The 19,238-nt window shown below is 27.2% G+C and overlaps 1 long non-coding RNA gene across 1 annotated transcript in view; it reads left to right on the top strand.

The window, feature by feature from the left end:
- The window catches only part of LOC103499985 (uncharacterized), a 47,444-nt gene that overhangs the window by 5,637 nt on the left and 22,569 nt on the right, over positions 1–19,238 (top strand). Inside the window, exons 8-11 of the long non-coding RNA XR_007822583.1 lie at positions 4,266–4,898; positions 5,009–5,152; positions 11,082–11,225; positions 17,951–18,094. This is a non-coding gene — a long non-coding RNA (uncharacterized LOC103499985). The remainder of the gene's footprint in view (positions 1–4,265; positions 4,899–5,008; positions 5,153–11,081; positions 11,226–17,950; positions 18,095–19,238) is intronic.

Below are 19,238 nucleotides of genomic sequence, written 5' to 3'. Positions count from 1 at the left end.
CCTTGAATTTTGTATTATGGATTATGGATTGTTTGGAAATTTTGACTTTCTTTTTTTCTTTTTCTGGTCATTTGTTATGTCATGTCTTTTTACGAGACATTTATAATTTAAATTTATTCTTTTAGCTTGCATTTTGTGTTATGGGATTCTTTTGAAATTCTGAGTTTTTGTTTGTCCTTTGTTGTGCGATTACTTTTCATGAGTCATTTTTAGTTTAGATATTTTTTAGCTTGTTGAATTTTGTATTATGGATTATTTTGTGAAATTTTGAGTTTCTATCTTTTTCTTTCTTTGGTTCTTTGTTGTTTGTGATGTTTTTTGATTAGACATTTTCAATTTAGATTATTTATTATCTTTTTAAGCTTGCTTCAATGGTGGATTGTGTGTTGTTTTGAAAATTTGAGCTTCTGTTCTTTTCTCTTCTTTTGGTCTTTGTTGTGCGATGTCTCTTTATGAGACATTTTAGTCTCTTTATGAGACATTTTAGTTTAGATTGTTTTGTGAAATTTTGAGTTTCTTTCTTTTTTTTTCTTTGGTCCTTTGTTGTGTGATGTTTTTTTATTCGACATTTTTAGTTTAGATTATTTATCATCTTTTTAAGCTTGCTTTTGGATGATGGTTTGAGAATTTGAGTTTCTGTTCTTTTCTCGCTTTTTGGTGTTTGTTGTGCGATGATGGATTGTCTATATCTAGTATTATAGATTATTATGAAATTTTGAGTTTCCTCTTTCTTTTTTGTCACTTGTCATTGTGCGATGTCTCTTTATGAAACATTTTTTAACTTAGGTTTATTGGTTTTTTGCTTCCTTGAATTTTGTATTATGGATTATGGATTGTTTGGAAATTTTGACTTTCTTTTTTTCTTTTTCTGGTCATTTGTTATGTCATGTCTTTTTACGAGACATTTATAATTTAAATTTATTCTTTTAGCTTGCATTTTGTGTTATGGGATTCTTTTGAAATTCTGAGTTTTTGTTTGTCCTTTGTTGTGCGATTACTTTTTATGAGTCATTTTTAGTTTAGATATTTTTTAGCTTGTTGAATTTTGTATTATGGATTATTTTGTGAAATTTTGAGTTTCTATCTTTTTCTTTCTTTGGTTCTTTGTTGTTTGTGATGTTTTTTGATTAGACATTTCAAATTTAGATTATTTATTATCTTTTTAAGCTTGCTTCAATGGTGGATTGTGTGTTGTTTTGAAAATTTGAACTTCTGTTCTTTTCTCTCCTTTTGGTCTTTGTTGTGCGATGTCTCTTTATGAGACATTTTAGTTTAGATTGTTTTGTGAAATTTTGAGTTTCTTTCTTTTTTTTTCTTTGGTCCTTTGTTGTGTGATGTTTTTTTGTTAGACATTTTTAATTTAGATTATTTATCATCTTTTTAAGCTTGCTTGGATGATGGATTGTGTATTCTTTTGAGAATTTGGGTTTCTGTTCTTTTCTCTCTGTTTGGTTTTTGTATTGTGGATTGTTTTTTTGAAATTTTGAGTTTCTTCATTCTTTGGTCCTTTGTTGTGCGATGGTTTCTTATGAGACATTTTGAATTTATATTTATTATTCTTTAGCTTCCTTGTATTAAAGGTTTGTTTTGATATTTTGAGTTTCTGTTTTTTCCTATTTTTTGTATTTTGTTCTCTCTTTATGAGATTTTTTAATTTAGGTTTATTATTTTTTAGCTTGGTTGCGAATGTATGAATTGTTCTGAAATTTTGAGTTTTTTTTTCTTTGGTCATTTGTTGTGCGTTGTCTCTTTATTCCATTTTTAATTTAGGTTTATTTTTGTGCTTTTCTTTCTCTTTTTTGTGCAATGTCTTTTTAGGAGACATTTTAAATTTAAATTTGTTATCCTTTAGTTTGCATTTTGCATCATTATTGTATTATTGATTGTTTTGAAACTTTGAGTTTCTACTTTTTATCCTTTGTTGTGTGATGACTTTTTATAAGACGTTTTTAGTTTAGATTTTATTATGTTTTAGTTTGTTTGCATTAGGAATTATGGATTGTATTTTGAAATTTTGAGTTTCTTCCTTATCTTTTTTGTCATTTGTTGGGCGATGTTTTTAATTTTGATTTATTATCTTTTAGCTTTCTTGTATTATATCTGGTAGTATAGATTATTATGAAATTTTGAGTTTCTTTTTTTTTCCCTTGTGATTGTGCGACGTCTCTTTATGAAATATTTTCTAACTTAGGTTTATTGTTTTTTTTGCTTCCTCTATTTGTATTATGGATTATTTTGAAATTTTAACTTTCTTTCTTTTTTCTTTTTCTAGTCATTTGTTATGTTGTTTTTTTACGAGACGTTTATAATTGAAATTTATTCTTTTAGCTTGCATTTTGTCGTATGGTATTGTTCTGAAATTTTGAGTTTTTTGTCCTTTGCTGTGCGATTACTTTTTATACGTCACTTTTAGTTTAGATATTTTTTAGCTTGTTACATTTTGTATTATGGATTGTTTTGTGAAATTTTGAATTTCTTTCTTTTTCTTGCTTTGGTCCTTTGTTGTGTGATATTTTTTATTAGACATTTTTAATTTAGATTATTTATTATCTTTTTAAGCTTGCTTGGATGATGGATTGTGTATTGTCTTAAAAATTTGAGTTTCTGTTCTTTTCTCTTTTTTTGGTCTTTGTTGTGCATTTTAATTTAGATTCTTTTGTGAAATTTTGAGTTTCTTTCTTTTTCTTGCTTTGGTCCTTTGTTGTGTGATGTTTTTTGATTAGACATTTTTAATTTAGATTATTTATTATCTTTTTAAGCTTGCTTGGATGATGGATTGTGTATTATTTTGAAAATTTGAGTTTCTGTTCTTTTCTCTTTTTTTGGTCTTTGTTGTGCATTTTAATTTAGATTGTTTTGTGAAATTTTGAGTTTCTTTCTTTTTCTTCTTGCTTTGGTACTTTGTTGCGTGATGGTTTTTGATTAGATATTTTTAGTTTAGATTATTTATTCTTTTTAAGCTTGCTTGGATGATGGATTATGTACTGTTTTGAAAATTTGAGTTTATGTTCTTCTCTTTTTTTGGTTTTTGTTGTGCGATGTCTCTTTATGAGACATTTTAAACTTAGGTTTATTAGTTTTTAGCTTGCTTATTGTCCTGAAATTTTGACTTTTTTTGGTCATTTGCTGTGGTACGTCTTTTGGCAAGACATTTTTAATTTAAACTTATTCTTTTTTTGTGTTATGGACTGTTATGAAATTTTAAGTTTTTGTTGTCCTTTGTTATATGAGACATTTTTAGTTTAGATATTTTTTAGTTTATTTGCATTATGTATTATGGATTGTTTTTTTTTTTTTAAATTTTGAGTTTCTTCTTTTTCTCTATTGGTTTTTTGTTGGGTGGTCTTTTTATGAGATGTTTTTAATTTAAATATCTTTTGGCTTCCTTGTATTTTGTATTATGGATTATTATGAAATTTTGAGTTTCAGTTTTTTTTTTGTCCTTTGTTGTTGTGCAATGTCTCTTTATGAGACATTTTTTAAATTAGGTTTATTATTTTGTTGCTTGCTTGAATTTTGTATTATTATGGTCTGTTCTGAAATTTTAACTTTCTTTGTTTTTCTTTTCTGGTCATTTGTTGTGCCATGTCTTTTCATTTCTTCTTTTGGTTCTTTGGTGTGCGATGTCATTTTAGGATACATTTTTAATTTAGATTTATGATAATTAGTTTGCATTTTATATTAAGGATCGTTCTAAAAACATTTTTTGTCTTTTTCCTTTTCTGTTTCTGGTCATTTGGTGTGAGATGTCTCTTTTATGTGACATTTTTAATTTAGATCTATTTTTTTGCTTGCATCTTTGGTTAGGGATTGTTTTGAAATTTGGAGTTTGTTTATGATATTCTTAAAGTATTCTCTGTTTTTTATTTTCTTTTTATTAGTTGGTGATACTGTTTTTCTTTGAACAAATGTGGAATTTATTTTCTTCGTATGTAGTTGCATTTTCTCTACAATTTTTTTTATGTGAAATTCTTTGGTTTAGTTCTATTGTTGTTGATGTTCTTGTAATTGTAGATAACTCTTTTGGTATATGTTTATTTTGATTTAATTTTCTTTATTTTATTTGTTCAATGACATAGCAATATTATTCTACTCTCTTGACCGATGATCTATTGGATTTTTTTTCTTTTCATTGTGAGGGTTTTTTTTTCCATTTCTTTTGTGTAATCATTTTTTGTGCATTTTCATTCTACTAGTCGTTGCATTCATTGTTTTGATTTTTTTAATTACGGAATTTTTTTTGAATATTTTCATTCTACTTGTAGGCTTCCACTACCATTTCCCTATTGGGAAAAGTCAATAATGCTAAAGAATCCTCCTTGTCCTCCTTGGATTACCTTTTCTTCACACTGTGTCTTATAATATATATATATCTTATTCCAAATATATGCTTGTATATAAAAAAAATGGAACCGATTACTGTCCACATGTGATATGCCTAACAGTTCAGGTTTGCATTTGTTGATTTGTATATAGATCTGTTTAGTTGAAATTTTTTATTATAGCAATTGGTGCAGAACTCAGTGAAGGAAAGTAAGGAATTAGAAAATGAAACCAATTATTGTTCATATGTCCATCGGTGACATGTCTAACAGTTCAGGTTTGCATCTTGCGATTGTCTTGTTCTTTTTTGCTTTGCACAAAAATATGTTTAGTCAAGAAGTTTGATGAATGATAACAATTGGTGTGGAACCCGTGAAGGAAAATGCAGAATTGGAAACTGAGTTTAGGTTTCAGTCTAGGAAAACCGATGAATCAGGTAGCAAATTAGATGGAGATCAATCGAGTGTGTATGTTGATGATGGAGAGAAGAATAAGATGGAGTCTGAAGCTACTCTCAAAGGAGAAACCAGAAATGGTTCTTGATGATCTATTAAAATCTAGTTACTGCAAAGAAGGTTGATGATTCTAATTTGTAGAGGGTATTAATAATCGTCAATAATTTTTCTCCATATGTGCATGAGCAATATTTAACTGATATGTTTGTCTGTTTTTTACATTCATGCAGCACCACATGCTAATTTGGATGTGAAATACTTCTCTGAAATGAAAAGTAAATAAAGCTTCCAAAAGGAAGATTCTGTGAAGATTTTTGCCGAGGAAATCAAAGATTGCCATTGTAAAAAAACCTCGCACCTGCTTTCCCTCTCAGGTTTTTCCATTCTTTTTCTTTAATATTTTGGAATTTTGCTTGTGTGATTTTCTCCATATATTATTGCCTTTGTCCTTGGTAATTTTAAGGTGATATAAGAAAAATTGGTTGTCCGGGAATCAATTTTTCTATATTACCTTAACTCTACCTTAATAGAAGACATGTGTCTTCTAGTTTCACTTTAGTTGTGTCTTCCTTTCTTATTTTTTTTTAATTCTAAATCTTACTCATTTGGTTACGGTGATTGAATGATCATTATTATATTTATTTCTTGTTGGAGACTATAGTTTTATTTTATTTTTTGGCCTTTGTTATTTGCACCTGTACAGGGGTTTGAAAAGTTCGATCCCTCCCCTCTTTTATATGATATTCTTTTAGTTTTGGCTGTTTTCTAGTTGATCATTTATTGGACTGTTCAAATAATTTTTACTTCTTCTAGATGTTATATTCATTTTTCTCACTGTTTTTGTTTTTTATTGAACCATTGTGTGGCAGTCTTTATTTATTGGTTATCTTTTGTTTCACTTTTGTTTTTTCATATTTTCTTAGTTTCTTTTAACGAATTTGACTAAATATGAATTGTTTTCATGGTCTTCCATACTCTCAATTTTTGTAGTTCCATTGTTCTATTCTATATTGTTTTCTTTTGGTCATTTCTTGTTTGCAATGTCTTTTTGACGAGACATTTTTAATGTAGATTTATATTGCATTTTGTATTATGGATTATTTATACTTTTGAACTGCTTCTCTTTTTTTGTTCTCCTTTATGTGGACATTTTTTTCTTTTTGGTATTCTCTGTTTTCTCTTTTCTTTCTTTCTTTATTTTTTATTTACTTAACTGGTCCTACTTTTTTTGTTTTCTTTATTTTGTGGAATTTTTTTCTTCTAATGTAGTTGTGTCCCATTAAATTTATTTTGGTGATTTAACAATCCATAATGTTCTTTTTCATTTTTATGTTGTATTTTCTCTGGTTCTTTGTCCTGCAATGTCCATTTATGGGACATCTTTAATTTAGTTCTTTTAGCTTCTTGCATTTTATTTTATGGATTGTTTTGAAATTTTGAGTTTCTTCTTTTTCTGGTGTATTGTTGTTGTGACATTTCTAATTTAGATTTATTATCTTTTAGCTTGTTTTGCATTTTGTATTGTGGATTGTTTTTTGGAATTTTGAGTTTCTTCATTCTTTGGTCCTTTGTTGTGCGATGGTTTCTTATGAGACATTTTGAATTTATATTTATTATTCTTTAGCTTCCTTGTATTAAAGGATTGTTTTGATATTTTGAGTTTCTGTTATTTCCTATTTTTTGTATCATGTTGTCTCCCTTTATGAGATTCTTTAATTTAGGTTTATTATTTTTTAGCTTGGTTGCGAATGTATGAATTGTTATGAAATTTTGAGTTTTTTTTTCTTTGGTCATTTGTTGTGCGTTGTCTCTTTATTCCATTTTTAATTTAGGTTTATTTTTGTGCTTTTCTTTCTCTTTTTTTGTGAAATGTCTTTTTATGAGACATTTTAAATTTAAATTTGTTATCCTTTAGTTTGCATTTTGCATCATGATTGTATTATTGATTGTTTAGAAACTTTGAGTTTCTATTTTATATCCTTTGTTGTGTAATGACTTTTTGTAAGACGTTTTTAGTTTAGATTTTATTATGTTTTAGTTTGTTTGCATTAGGAATTATGGATTGTCTTTTGAAATTTTGAGTTTCTTCCTTTTCTTTTTTGGTCTTTTGTTGTGCGATGTTTTTTTATGAGATATTTTTAATTTTGATTTACTATCTTTTAGCTTCCTTGCATTATATCTAGTATTATAGATTATTATGAAATTTTGAGTCTCTTCTTTCTATTTTGTCACTTGTCATTGTGCGATGTCTCTTTACGAAACATTTTTTAACTTAGGTTTATTGTTTTTTTTGCTTCCTTAAATTTTGTATTATGGATTATGGATTGTTTGGAAATTTTGACTTTCTTTTTTTCTTTTTCTGGTCATTTGTTATGTCATGTCTTTTTACGAGACATTTATAATTTAAATTTATTCTTTTAGCTTGCATTTTGTGTTATGGGATTCTTTTGAAATTCTGAGTTTTTGTTTGTCCTTTGTTGTGCGATTACTTTTTATGAGTCATTTTTAGTTTAGATATTTTTTAGCTTGTTGAATTTTGTATTATGGATTATTTTGTGAAATTTTGAGTTTCTATCTTTTTCTTTCTTTGGTTCTTTTTGTTTGTGATGTTTTTTGATTAGACATTTTCAATTTAGATTATTTATTATCTTTTTAAGCTTGCTTCAATGGTGGACTGTGTGTTGTTTTGAAAATTTGAGTTTCTGCTCTTTTCTCTTCTTTTGGTCTTTGTTGTGCGATGTCTCTTTATGAGACATTTTAATTTAGATTGTTTTGTGAAATTTTGAGTTTCTTTATTTTTCTTTCTTTGGTCCTTTGTTGTGTGATGTTTTTTTATTAGACATTTTTAATTTAGATTATTTATTATCTTTTTAAGCTTGCTTGGATGATGGATTGTGTATTCTTTTGACAATTTGGGTTTCTGTTCTTTTCTCTCTTTTTGGTGTTTGTATTGTGGATTGTTTTTTTTTGAAATTTTGAGTTTCTTCATTCTTTGGTCCTTTGTTTTGCGATGGTTTCTTATGAGACATTTTGAATTTATATTTATTATTCTTTAGCTTCCTTGTTTTAAAGGATTGTTTTGATCTTTTGAGTTTCTGTTTTGTCCTATTTTTTGTATTTTGTTCTCCCTTTATGAGATTTTTTAATTTAGGTTTATTATTTTTTAGCTTGGTTGCGAATGTATGAATTGTTATGAAATTTTGAGTTTTTTTTTTTCTTTGGTCATTTGTTGTGCGTTGTCTCTTTATTCCATTTTTAATTTAGGTTTATTTTTGTGCTTTTCTTTCTCTATTTTGTGCAATGTCTTTTTAGGAGACATTTTAAATTTAAATTTGTTATCCTTTAGTTTGCATTTTGCATCATGATTGTATTATTGAATGTTTTGAAACTTTGAGTTTCTACTTTTTATCCTTTGTTGTGTGATGACTTTTTATAAGACGTTTTTAGTTTAGATTTTATTATGTTTTAGTTTGTTTGCATTAGGAATTATGGATTGTTTTTTGAAATTTTGAGTTTCTTCCTTATCTTTTTTGTCATTTGTTGGGCGATGTTTTTAATTTTGATTTATTATCTTTTAGCTTTCTTGTATTATATCTGGTAGTATAGATTATTATGAAATTTTGAGTTTCTTTTTTTTTCCCTTGTGATTGTGCGACGTCTCTTTATGGAATATTTTCTAACTTAGGTTTATTGTTTTTTTTGCTTCCTCTATTTGTATTATGGATTATTTTGAAATTTTAACTTTCTTTCTTTTTTCTTTTTCTAGTCATTTGTTATGTTGTTTTTTTATGAGACGTTTATAATTGAAATTTATTCTTTTAGCTTGCATTTTGTTGTATGGTATTGTTCTGAAATTTTGAGTTTTTTGTCCTTTGCTGTGCGATTACTTTTTATAAGTCACTTTTAGTTTAGATATTTTTTAGCTTGTTACATTTTGTATTATGGATTGTTTTGTGAAATTTTGAGTTTCTTTCTTTTTCTTGCTTTGGTCCTTTGTTGTGTGATATTTTTTATTAGACATTTTTAATTTAGATTATTTATTATCTTTTTAAGCTTGCTTGGATGATGGATTGTGTATTGTCTTGAAAATTTGAGTTTCTGTTCTTTTCTCTTTTTTTGGTCTTTGTTGTGCATTTTAATTTAGATTGTTTTGTGAAATTTTGAGTTTCTTTCTTTTTCTTCTTGCTTTGGTACTTTGTTGCGTGATGGTTTTTGATTAGATATTTTTAGTTTAGATTATTTATTCTTTTTAAGCTTGCTTGGATGATGGATTATGTACTGTTTTGAAAATTTGAGTTTATGTTCTTCTCTTTTTTTGGTTTTTGTTGTGCGATGTCTCTTTATGAGACATTTTAAACTTAGGTTTATTAGTTTTTAGCTTGCTTATTGTCCTGAAATTTTGACTTTTTTTGGTCATTTGCTGTGGTACGTCTTTTGGCAAGACATTTTTAATTTAAACTTATTCTTTTTTTGTGTTATGGACTGTTATGAAATTTTAAGTTTTTGTTGTCCTTTGTTATATGAGACATTTTTAGTTTAGATATTTTTTAGTTTATTTGCATTATGTATTATGGATTGTTTTTTTTTTTTTTTAAATTTTGAGTTTCTTCTTTTTCTCTATTGGTTTTTTGTTGGGTGGTCTTTTTATGAGATGTTTTTAATTTAAATATCTTTTGGCTTCCTTGTATTTTGTATTATGGATTATTATGAAATTTTGAGTTTCAGTTTTTTTTTTGTCCTTTGTTGTTGTGCAATGTCTCTTTATGAGACATTTTTTAAATTAGGTTTATTATTTTGTTGCTTGCTTGAATTTTGTATTATGTGGTCTGTTCTGAAATTTTAACTTTCTTTGTTTTTCTTTTCTGGTCATTTGTTGTGCCATGTCTTTTCATTTCTTCTTTTGGTTCTTTAGTGTGCGATGTCATTTTAGGATACATTTTTAATTTAGATTTATGATAATTAGTTTGCATTTTATATTAAGGATCGTTCTAAAAACATTTTTTGTCTTTTTCCTTTTCTGTTTCTGGTCATTTGGTGTGAGATGTCTCTTTTATGTGACATTTTTAATTTAGATCTATTTTTTTGCTTGCATCTTTGGTTAGGGATTGTTTTGAAATTTGGAGTTTGTTTATGATATTCTTAAAGTATTCTCTGTTTTTTATTTTCTTTTTATTAGTTGGTGATACTGTTTTTCTTTGAACAAATGTGGAATTTATTTTCTTCGTATGTAGTTGCATTTTCTCTACAATTTTTTTTATGTGAAATTCTTTGGTTTAGTTCTATTGTTGTTGATGTTCTTGTAATTGTAGATAACTCTTTTGGTATATGTTTATTTTGATTTAATTTTCTTTATTTTATTTGTTCAATGACATAGCAATATTATTCTACTCTCTTGACCGATGATCTATTGGATTTTTTTTCTTTTCATTGTGAGGGTTTTTTTTTCCATTTCTTTTGTGTAATCATTTTTTGTGCATTTTCATTCTACTAGTCGTTGCATTCATTGTTTTGATTTTTTTAATTACGGAATTTTTTTTGAATATTTTCATTCTACTTGTAGGCTTCCACTACCATTTCCCTATTGGGAAAAGTCAATAATGCTAAAGAATCCTCCTTGTCCTCCTTGGATTACCTTTTCTTCACACTGTGTCTTATAATATATATATATCTTATTCCAAATATATGCTTGTATATAAAAAAAATGGAACCGATTACTGTCCACATGTGATATGCCTAACAGTTCAGGTTTGCATTTGTTGATTTGTATATAGATCTGTTTAGTTGAAATTTTTTATTATAGCAATTGGTGCAGAACTCAGTGAAGGAAAGTAAGGAATTAGAAAATGAAACCAATTATTGTTCATATGTCCATCGGTGACATGTCTAACAGTTCAGGTTTGCATCTTGCGATTGTCTTGTTCTTTTTTGCTTTGCACAAAAATATGTTTAGTCAAGAAGTTTGATGAATGATAACAATTGGTGTGGAACCCGTGAAGGAAAATGCAGAATTGGAAACTGAGTTTAGGTTTCAGTCTAGGAAAACCGATGAATCAGGTAGCAAATTAGATGGAGATCAATCGAGTGTGTATGTTGATGATGGAGAGAAGAATAAGATGGAGTCTGAAGCTACTCTCAAAGGAGAAACCAGAAATGGTTCTTGATGATCTATTAAAATCTAGTTACTGCAAAGAAGGTTGATGATTCTAATTTGTAGAGGGTATTAATAATCGTCAATAATTTTTCTCCATATGTGCATGAGCAATATTTAACTGATATGTTTGTCTGTTTTTTACATTCATGCAGCACCACATGCTAATTTGGATGTGAAATACTTCTCTGAAATGAAAAGTAAATAAAGCTTCCAAAAGGAAGATTCTGTGAAGATTTTTGCCGAGGAAATCAAAGATTGCCATTGTAAAAAAACCTCGCACCTGCTTTCCCTCTCAGGTTTTTCCATTCTTTTTCTTTAATATTTTGGAATTTTGCTTGTGTGATTTTCTCCATATATTATTGCCTTTGTCCTTGGTAATTTTAAGGTGATATAAGAAAAATTGGTTGTCCGGGAATCAATTTTTCTATATTACCTTAACTCTACCTTAATAGAAGACATGTGTCTTCTAGTTTCACTTTAGTTGTGTCTTCCTTTCTTATTTTTTTTTAATTCTAAATCTTACTCATTTGGTTACGGTGATTGAATGATCATTATTATATTTATTTCTTGTTGGAGACTATAGTTTTATTTTATTTTTTGGCCTTTGTTATTTGCACCTGTACAGGGGTTTGAAAAGTTCGATCCCTCCCCTCTTTTATATGATATTCTTTTAGTTTTGGCTGTTTTCTAGTTGATCATTTATTGGACTGTTCAAATAATTTTTACTTCTTCTAGATGTTATATTCATTTTTCTCACTGTTTTTGTTTTTTATTGAACCATTGTGTGGCAGTCTTTATTTATTGGTTATCTTTTGTTTCACTTTTGTTTTTTCATATTTTCTTAGTTTCTTTTAACGAATTTGACTAAATATGAATTGTTTTCATGGTCTTCCATACTCTCAATTTTTGTAGTTCCATTGTTCTATTCTATATTGTTTTCTTTTGGTCATTTCTTGTTTGCAATGTCTTTTTGACGAGACATTTTTAATGTAGATTTATATTGCATTTTGTATTATGGATTATTTATACTTTTGAACTGCTTCTCTTTTTTTGTTCTCCTTTATGTGGACATTTTTTTCTTTTTGGTATTCTCTGTTTTCTCTTTTCTTTCTTTCTTTATTTTTTATTTACTTAACTGGTCCTACTTTTTTTGTTTTCTTTATTTTGTGGAATTTTTTTCTTCTAATGTAGTTGTGTCCCATTAAATTTATTTTGGTGATTTAACAATCCATAATGTTCTTTTTCATTTTTATGTTGTATTTTCTCTGGTTCTTTGTCCTGCAATGTCCATTTATGGGACATCTTTAATTTAGTTCTTTTAGCTTCTTGCATTTTATTTTATGGATTGTTTTGAAATTTTGAGTTTCTTCTTTTTCTGGTGTATTGTTGTTGTGACATTTCTAATTTAGATTTATTATCTTTTAGCTTGTTTTGCATTTTGTATTGTGGATTGTTTTTTGGAATTTTGAGTTTCTTCATTCTTTGGTCCTTTGTTGTGCGATGGTTTCTTATGAGACATTTTGAATTTATATTTATTATTCTTTAGCTTCCTTGTATTAAAGGATTGTTTTGATATTTTGAGTTTCTGTTATTTCCTATTTTTTGTATCATGTTGTCTCCCTTTATGAGATTCTTTAATTTAGGTTTATTATTTTTTAGCTTGGTTGCGAATGTATGAATTGTTATGAAATTTTGAGTTTTTTTTTCTTTGGTCATTTGTTGTGCGTTGTCTCTTTATTCCATTTTTAATTTAGGTTTATTTTTGTGCTTTTCTTTCTCTTTTTTTGTGAAATGTTTTTTTATGAGACATTTTAAATTTAAATTTGTTATCCTTTAGTTTGCATTTTGCATCATGATTGTATTATTGATTGTTTAGAAACTTTGAGTTTCTATTTTATATCCTTTGTTGTGTAATGACTTTTTGTAAGACGTTTTTAGTTTAGATTTTATTATGTTTTAGTTTGTTTGCATTAGGAATTATGGATTGTCTTTTGAAATTTTGAGTTTCTTCCTTTTCTTTTTTGGTCTTTTGTTGTGCGATGTTTTTTTATGAGATATTTTTAATTTTGATTTACTATCTTTTAGCTTCCTTGCATTATATCTAGTATTATAGATTATTATGAAATTTTGAGTCTCTTCTTTCTATTTTGTCACTTGTCATTGTGCTTTGTCTCTTTATGAAACATATTTTAACTTAGGTTTATTGTTTTTTTTGCTTCCCTGAATTTTGTATTATAGATTATGGATTGTTTGGAAATTTTGACTTTCTTTTTTTCTTTTTCTGGTCATTTCTTATGTCATGTCTTTTTACGAGACATTTATAATTTAAATTTATTCTTTTAGCTTGCATTTTGTGTTATGGGATTCTTTTGAAATTCTGAGTTTTTGTTTGTCCTTTGTTGTGCGATTACTTTTTATGAGTCATTTTTAGTTTAGATATTTTTAGCTTGTTGAATTTTGTATTATGGATTATTTTGTGAAATTTTGAGTTTCTTTCTTTTTCTTTCTTTGGTTCTTTGTTGTCGTGTGATGTTTTTTGATTAGACATTTTCAATTTAGATTATTTATTATCTTTTTAAGCTTGCTTCAATGGTGGACTGTGGGTTGTTTTGAAAATTTGAGTTTCTGTTCTTTTCTCTTCTTTTGGTCTTTGTTGTGCAGTGTCTCTTTATGAGACATTTTAGTTTAGATTGTTTTGTGAAATTTTGAGTTTCTTTCTTTTTCTTTCTTTGGTCCTTTGTTGTGTGATGTTTTTTGATTAGACTTTTTTACTTTATATTATTTATTATCTTTTTAAGCTTGCTTGGATGATGGATTGTGTATTCTTTTGAGAATTTGAGTTTCTGTTCTTTTCTCTCTTTTTGGTGTTTGTTGTGCGATGATGGATTGTGTATATCTAGTATTATAGATTATTATGAAATTTTGAGTTTCTTCTTTCGTTTTTGTCACTTGTCATTGTGCGATGTCTCTTTATGAAACATTTTTTAAGTTAGGTTTATTGTTTTTTTGCTTCCTTGAATTTTGTATTATGGATTATGGATTGTTTGGAAATTTTGACTTTCTTTTTTTCTTTTTCTGGTCATTTGTTATGTCATGTCTTTTTACGAGACATTTATAATTTAAATTTATTCTTTTAGCTTGCATTTTGTGTTATGGGATTCTTTTGAAATTCTGAGTTTTTGTTTGTCCTTTGTTGTGCGATTACTTTTTATGAGTCATTTTTAGTTTAGATATTTTTTAGCTTGTTGAATTTTGTATTATGGATTATTTTGTGAAATTTTGAGTTTCTATCTTTTTCTTTCTTTGGTTCTTTGTTGTTGTGTGATGTTTTTTGATTAGACATTTTCAATTTAGATTATTTATTATCTTTTTCAGCTTGCTTCAATGGTGGACTGTGTGTTGTTTTGAAAATTTGAGTTTCTGCTCTTTTCTCTTCTTTTGGTCTTTGTTGTGCGATGTCTCTTTATGAGACATTTTAATTTAGATTGTTTTGTGAAATTTTGAGTTTCTTTATTTTTCTTTCTTTGGTCCTTTGTTGTGTGATGTTTTTTTATTAGACATTTTTAATTTAGATTATTTATTATCTTTTTAAGCTTGCTTGGATGATGGATTGTGTATTCTTTTGACAATTTGGGTTTCTGTTCTTTTCTCTCTTTTTGGTGTTTGTATTGTGGATTGTTTTTTTTTGAAATTTTGAGTTTCTTCATTCTTTGGTCCTTTGTTTTGCGATGGTTTCTTATGAGACATTTTGAATTTATATTTATTATTCTTTAGCTTCCTTGTTTTAAAGGATTGTTTTGATCTTTTGAGTTTCTTTTTTGTCCTATTTTTTGTATTTTGTTCTCCCTTTATGAGATTTTTTAATTTAGGTTTATTATTTTTTAGCTTGGTTGCGAATGTATGAATTGTTATGAAATTTTGAGTTTTTTTTTTTCTTTGGTCATTTGTTGTGCGTTGTCTCTTTATTCCATTTTTAATTTAGGTTTATTTTTGTGCTTTTCTTTCTCTATTTTGTGCAATGTCTTTTTAGGAGACATTTTAAATTTAAATTTGTTATCCTTTAGTTTGCATTTTGCATCATGATTGTATTATTGAATGTTTTGAAACTTTGAGTTTCTACTTTTTATCCTTTGTTGTGTGATGACTTTTTATAAGACGTTTTTAGTTTAGATTTTATTATGTTTTAGTTTGTTTGCATTAGGAATTATGGATTGTTTTTTGAAATTTTGAGTTTCTTCCTTATCTTTTTTGTCATTTGTTGGGCGATGTTTTTAATTTTGATTTATTATCTTTTAGCTTTCTTGTATTATATCTGGTAGTATAGATTATTATGAAATTTTGAGTTTCTTTTTTTTTCCCTTGTGATTGTGCGACGTCTCTTTATGGAATATTTTCTAACTTAGGTTTATTGTTTTTTTTGCTTCCTCTATTTGTATTATGGATTATTTTGAAATTTTAACTTTCTTTCTTTTTTCTTTTTCTAGTCATTTGTTATGTTGTTTTTTTATGAGACGTTTATAATTGAAATTTATTCTTTTAGCTTGCATTTTGTTGTATGGTATTGTTCTGAAATTTTGAGTTTTTTGTCCTTTGCTGTGCGATTACTTTTTATAAGTCACTTTTAGTTTAGATATTTTTTAGCTTGTTACATTTTGTATTATGGATTGTTTTGTGAAATTTTGAGTTTCTTTCTTTTTCTTGCTTTGGTCCTTTGTTGTGTGATATTTTTTATTAGACATTTTTAATTTAGATTATTTATTATCTTTTTAAGCTTGCTTGGATGATGGATTGTGTATTGTCTTGAAAATTTGAGTTTCTGTTCTTTTCTCTTTTTTTGGTCTTTGTTGTGCATTTTAATTTAGATTGTTTTGTGAAATTTTGAGTTTCTTTCTTTTTCTTCTTGCTTTGGTACTTTGTTGCGTGATGGTTTTTGATTAGATATTTTTAGTTTAGATTATTTATTCTTTTTAAGCTTGCTTGGATGATGGATTATGTACTGTTTTGAAAATTTGAGTTTATGTTCTTCTCTTTTTTTGGTTTTTGTTGTGCGATGTCTCTTTATGAGACATTTTAAACTTAGGTTTATTAGTTTTTAGCTTGCTTATTGTCCTGAAATTTTGACTTTTTTTGGTCATTTGCTGTGGTACGTCTTTTGGCAAGACATTTTTAATTTAAACTTATTCTTTTTTTGTGTTATGGACTGTTATGAAATTTTAAGTTTTTGTTGTCCTTTGTTATATGAGACATTTTTAGTTTAGATATTTTTTAGTTTATTTGCATTATGTATTATGGATTGTTTTTTTTTTTTTTTAAATTTTGAGTTTCTTCTTTTTCTCTATTGGTTTTTTGTTGGGTGGTCTTTTTATGAGATGTTTTTAATTTAAATATCTTTTGGCTTCCTTGTATTTTGTATTATGGATTATTATGAAATTTTGAGTTTCAGTTTTTTTTTTGTCCTTTGTTGTTGTGCAATGTCTCTTTATGAGACATTTTTTAAATTAGGTTTATTATTTTGTTGCTTGCTTGAATTTTGTATTATGTGGTCTGTTCTGAAATTTTAACTTTCTTTGTTTTTCTTTTCTGGTCATTTGTTGTGCCATGTCTTTTCATTTCTTCTTTTGGTTCTTTAGTGTGCGATGTCATTTTAGGATACATTTTTAATTTAGATTTATGATAATTAGTTTGCATTTTATATTAAGGATCGTTCTAAAAACATTTTTTGTCTTTTTCCTTTTCTGTTTCTGGTCATTTGGTGTGAGATGTCTCTTTTATGTGACATTTTTAATTTAGATCTATTTTTTTGCTTGCATCTTTGGTTAGGGATTGTTTTGAAATTTGGAGTTTGTTTATGATATTCTTAAAGTATTCTCTGTTTTTTATTTTCTTTTTATTAGTTGGTGATACTGTTTTTCTTTGAACAAATGTGGAATTTATTTTCTTCGTATGTAGTTGCATTTTCTCTACAATTTTTTTTATGTGAAATTCTTTGGTTTAGTTCTATTGTTGTTGATGTTCTTGTAATTGTAGATAACTCTTTTGGTATATGTTTATTTTGATTTAATTTTCTTTATTTTATTTGTTCAATGACATAGCAATATTATTCTACTCTCTTGACCGATGATCTATTGGATTTTTTTTCTTTTCATTGTGAGGGTTTTTTTTTCCATTTCTTTTGTGTAATCATTTTTTGTGCATTTTCATTCTACTAGTCGTTGCATTCATTGTTTTGATTTTTTTAATTACGGAATTTTTTTTGAATATTTTCATTCTACTTGTAGGCTTCCACTACCATTTCCCTATTGGGAAAAGTCAATAATGCTAAAGAATCCTCCTTGTCCTCCTTGGATTACCTTTTCTTCACACTGTGTCTTATAATATATATATATCTTATTCCAAATATATGCTTGTATATAAAAAAAATGGAACCGATTACTGTCCACATGTGATATGCCTAACAGTTCAGGTTTGCATTTGTTGATTTGTATATAGATCTGTTTAGTTGAAATTTTTTATTATAGCAATTGGTGCAGAACTCAGTGAAGGAAAGTAAGGAATTAGAAAATGAAACCAATTATTGTTCATATGTCCATCGGTGACATGTCTAACAGTTCAGGTTTGCATCTTGCGATTGTCTTGTTCTTTTTTGCTTTGCACAAAAATATGTTTAGTCAAGAAGTTTGATGAATGATAACAATTGGTGTGGAACCCGTGAAGGAAAATGCAGAATTGGAAACTGAGTTTAGGTTTCAGTCTAGGAAAACCGATGAATCAGGTAGCAAATTAGATGGAGATCAATCGAGTGTGTATGTTGATGATGGAGAGAAGAATAAGATGGAGTCTGAAGCTACTCTCAAAGGAGAAACCAGAAATGGTTCTTGATGATCTATTAAAATCTAGTTACTGCAAAGAAGGTTGATGATTCTAATTTGTAGAGGGTATTAATAATCGTCAATAATTTTTCTCCATATGTGCATGAGCAATATTTAACTGATATGTTTGTCTGTTTTTTACATTCATGCAGCACCACATGCTAATTTGGATGTGAAATACTTCTCTGAAATGAAAAGTAAATAAAGCTTCCAAAAGGAAGATTCTGTGAAGATTTTTGCCGAGGAAATCAAAGATTGCCATTGTAAAAAAACCTCGCACCTGCTTTCCCTCTCAGGTTTTTCCATTCTTTTTCTTTAATATTTTGGAATTTTGCTTGTGTGATTTTCTCCATATATTATTGCCTTTGTCCTTGGTAATTTTAAGGTGATATAAGAAAAATTGGTTGTCCGGGAATCAATTTTTCTATATTACCTTAACTCTACCTTAATAGAAGACATGTGTCTTCTAGTTTCACTTTAGTTGTGTCTTCCTTTCTTATTTTTTTTTAATTCTAAATCTTACTCATTTGGTTACGGTGATTGAATGATCATTATTATATTTATTTCTTGTTGGAGACTATAGTTTTATTTTATTTTTTGGCCTTTGTTATTTGCACCTGTACAGGGGTTTGAAAAGTTCGATCCCTCCCCTCTTTTATATGATATTCTTTTAGTTTTGGCTGTTTTCTAGTTGATCATTTATTGGACTGTTCAAATAATTTTTACTTCTTCTAGATGTTATATTCATTTTTCTCACTGTTTTTGTTTTTTATTGAACCATTGTGTGGCAGTCTTTATTTATTGGTTATCTTTTGTTTCACTTTTGTTTTTTCATATTTTCTTAGTTTCTTTTAACGAATTTGACTAAATATGAATTGTTTTCATGGTCTTCCATACTCTCAATTTTTGTAGTTCCATTGTTCTATTCTATATTGTTTTCTTTTGGTCATTTCTTGTTTGCAATGTCTTTTTGACGAGACATTTTTAATGTAGATTTATATTGCATTTTGTATTATGGATTATTTATACTTTTGAACTGCTTCTCTTTTTTTGTTCTCCTTTATGTGGACATTTTTTTCTTTTTGGTATTCTCTGTTTTCTCTTTTCTTTCTTTCTTTATTTTTTATTTACTTAACTGGTCCTACTTTTTTTGTTTTCTTTATTTTGTGGAATTTTTTTCTTCTAATGTAGTTGTGTCCCATTAAATTTATTTTGGTGATTTAACAATCCATAATGTTCTTTTTCATTTTTATGTTGTATTTTCTCTGGTTCTTTGTCCTGCAATGTCCATTTATGGGACATCTTTAATTTAGTTCTTTTAGCTTCTTGCATTTTATTTTATGGATTGTTTTGAAATTTTGAGTTTCTTCTTTTTCTGGTGTATTGTTGTTGTGACATTTCTAATTTAGATTTATTATCTTTTAGCTTGTTTTGCATTTT

The sequence above is a fragment of the Cucumis melo genome, chromosome 1 (genome assembly GCF_025177605.1).
Source record: "Cucumis melo cultivar AY chromosome 1, USDA_Cmelo_AY_1.0, whole genome shotgun sequence".
NCBI lineage: Eukaryota > Viridiplantae > Streptophyta > Magnoliopsida > Cucurbitales > Cucurbitaceae > Cucumis > Cucumis melo.
The sequence above is the reverse complement of the archived record's forward strand: the minus strand, read 5'-3'. Positions and strand labels throughout refer to the sequence as shown.